Genomic DNA, 3,034 nt, shown 5'->3' with positions numbered 1-3,034 from the left:
GCGGGCCTCTCACTGTTGTGGCCTCTCCCGTCGCGGAGCACAGGCTCCGGACGCACAGGCCCAGCGGCCATGGCTCACGGGCCCAACCGCTCCGCGGCATGCGGGATCCCCCCGGACCGGGGCACGAACCCGTGTCCCCTGCATTGGCAGGCGGACTCCCAACCACTGCGCCACCAGGAAAGCCCGTGAGCTTCATTTTTGAAAGATCATCTTGGCTGCCAGCTTTGAGGGCAGCTTTGAGAAGAATTAGAGGCTGGAAAACCAGCAAGGAGTCTGCTGCAAGAGGCCAGGCAAGAGAAGCTGGGGTCATGGAGGTGGGGAGGAGAAAGCAGTCCTGTTTGTGAAGAAGGAAACTGGACCAGCATGTAAGTGGATAGATTGTCAGCAAACTTACTGCTCTGAGATTGAAGGCAGGAGGGAGCAGGGGACCTACAATGCACCGCACACCCTACTAAGCACCCAAGACATGGCAGTGAAGTTGTAGGATGGTTAGTAGCATCCCCAGATGCTAGACATATCCACATACCCCACCACCATCCTGTGAGCTGGACGATATCATCCCCATTTTACAGATTAGAAAGTTGAGGCTTGGCAGGGCACAGGGACCTGTTCCATGGCTTGTGAGTGACAGCTGCAAGTTGAACCCAGGTCTGCCTGACCCCCAGCCCACCTCCTCCAAGGCCCTCCGAGGCGCTAATCTCTCCAAGGAAAACAACCCCAGCCCCATCAGTCACAGAAGCCCTTCGATCAGGTAGTGAGATCCCCAAAGCAGCAGCGTTTATAATTAGCCCTGGTGGCTAACCCCGAGACCTCCCACCAAGATCTAGTACCAGCCGATCTGGGGGTGGGGTGGGGGATTAAGTTCTCAGAAGAGGATTTGGGCTTCCGAGTTCCTGTGTGGCTTCCTGGGGCCTCCTTGTGATGCTGCCTTGATCATGGCTCCAGGCTCTTTTCCGGCTCCTCAGCCATCTGCCCGCAACCTCAGGATGGGGGGCACGCACATGACCCACCAGCCCAGCAGGGGCAGGCGGGGCAGGGGGCTGCCACCGGCCGGTGCTGGCTCTTCCTCCTGCCCACTGTAACCGAGGCTTAGAGTCGCTGAGGTGGTGGAAACACTGGCTACAGGCACAGCCGTGGACATTTCCACGGTGCTCCCTGAGCGCCAGCATCCTTCCTAGCACTTCACGGCGCACTTAACTCACTTATCCACCCAACCACTCTCCGAGGGCAGGGACTGTCTCTGGTTTACAGATGAGGAAAAGGAAGCAGAGAGAAATCTGATAACTTCTGTGAAGTCCCACAACTAACAGGAGATGAGAAGGACGTGAAGGCAGGCAGTGCGACCGCGCACCGGGCAGGATGAGCAGCAGAAAGCAGGAGTCGGGATTGTAACTCTGCAAAGGTTCGAGGGAGCAGAGCTGCCGGCGTCAGTCAGGAGATCCTGACCTCTTAGGCCTGTGCCCTTGTCCCGGTGGGGAGTGCCCAGCAGCCTCGGGCAGAGCCCCTGCCTCCCCCTGCCTCCCCCTGCCTCCCCCTCCCTCCCCCTGCCTCCTCCTCCCTCCCCCTGCCCAGGCCAGGGCGGTGGCCCCAGGGTCTCTGAGGTCAGCCTGGGCTTGAACACTCTGGCTGAGGGCCCTGTAATCAGCCTCTTGCCCACTCAGGTGACCTGGCTGGGGAACAGTGGTAGCTAAGAGGCTGTGCCCTGAGGACGGGGGCGGGGTCAGGATGAGAAGAGGGCTCTGGGGCAGGATATGGACAGGCTCAAGGTGTGACCATTTCCTCTTCTCCCAAAGCCCTTCCAGGGCTAAGGCCTGAGCAGCTGCTGCCTGTTCCCAGGGTATGAACAGGTGCTGTCCTGACATTCAACCTCAAGGCAAGATTCAGTGCTGGATGGGCCTTTTGCCCTGATCCCTCCACTCCTGAGGGATCTCCTGGGGACAGACCTCTTTCCATTGTCGCCCAGACAAAGCTCAGGGCTGGAGTTGGCTTCTGCAGGCCAGGGAGGAAGGTAGCCCAGAGAGGGTCAGAGACCAAGTTGAAGTCACACAGTAAAACGGGCAGAAGAGCCCAGCTTCCACCTCTGGCAAAGGGTTCTCCCAGTCTCCTGACCCTGGGTGCAGCCAGCTCAGGGTCAGCCATGCCTTGGGAATGTGGGTGCCAGTGAGAGAGGAGGACACAGGAGCCCAGTGCCTGCCTCACGCTGGCATCTCAGCAACCCCTCCCCGCCAGCCATCTCTCTCCACCCTCTTAGGTAGTAGGGCACTGGCCGTGGCCCCATTTTACAAATAAGAAAACCAAGGTCCAGAGAGTGACTGGGGGCCCTGCTGTAGCTGGTGGGCAGGGAGGACTTGTCTGAGGAGGTGACACTTGGTTTGAGACCCAGTCGGTAAGAAGGTGGCCTTTCAAAGAGCTGGAGGAAAGATTATTCCAAGTAGGATAAAGCAAGTGCAAAGACCCTGGGGCAGGAATACTCTTAATATGTTTGAGGGACAGAAATAACCAATGTGGCTGGAGCCCAGAGAAAGGGGAGACAGTGGGTGGGATGAGGTGGGAGTGGCGTACAGGAACTGTGTTGCGTGGGGCACGATAGGCACCTGCATCTTCTGTCACATGGGAAGGTTAGATGCAGGGAGCGACACAATCCAGCTTATGGAAAGATTGCTCTGGCTGCCATGCAGGGATCAGGAACGCCAGGGGCAGATGCCGGAGGGCAGTCTGGAGGCCCTTCTGTTGCTGGGGGTGGAGGTGGTGATGGCTTGGACCAGCTAAGTGTGATGGGAAGGGGCTTCATCCCAGACACGTTTGGGAATTAAAGCCAGCCGGGCTTGCTGACGGGCTGAATGCAGGGAGCGGAGGAAACAGCGGAAGCAGGGATGCCCCTTCAGTTTGGGGTCTGAGCACCTGGGTGGAATGCCATTTATGCATATGGGGGAGCAGATTTCCGGAGAATATAGAGTTGGTTTGGATCACGTTAGCTTGGAGATGCCCATTGGACTTTGGAGTGGACATGCTGGTAGGTAGTTGGGAAAGAGTC

Source organism: Lipotes vexillifer, unplaced genomic scaffold (assembly GCF_000442215.2).
Source record: "Lipotes vexillifer unplaced genomic scaffold, Lipotes_vexillifer_v1.1 scaffold496, whole genome shotgun sequence".
Lineage (NCBI taxonomy): Eukaryota > Metazoa > Chordata > Mammalia > Artiodactyla > Lipotidae > Lipotes > Lipotes vexillifer.
This window is presented reverse-complemented; position numbering follows the sequence as displayed.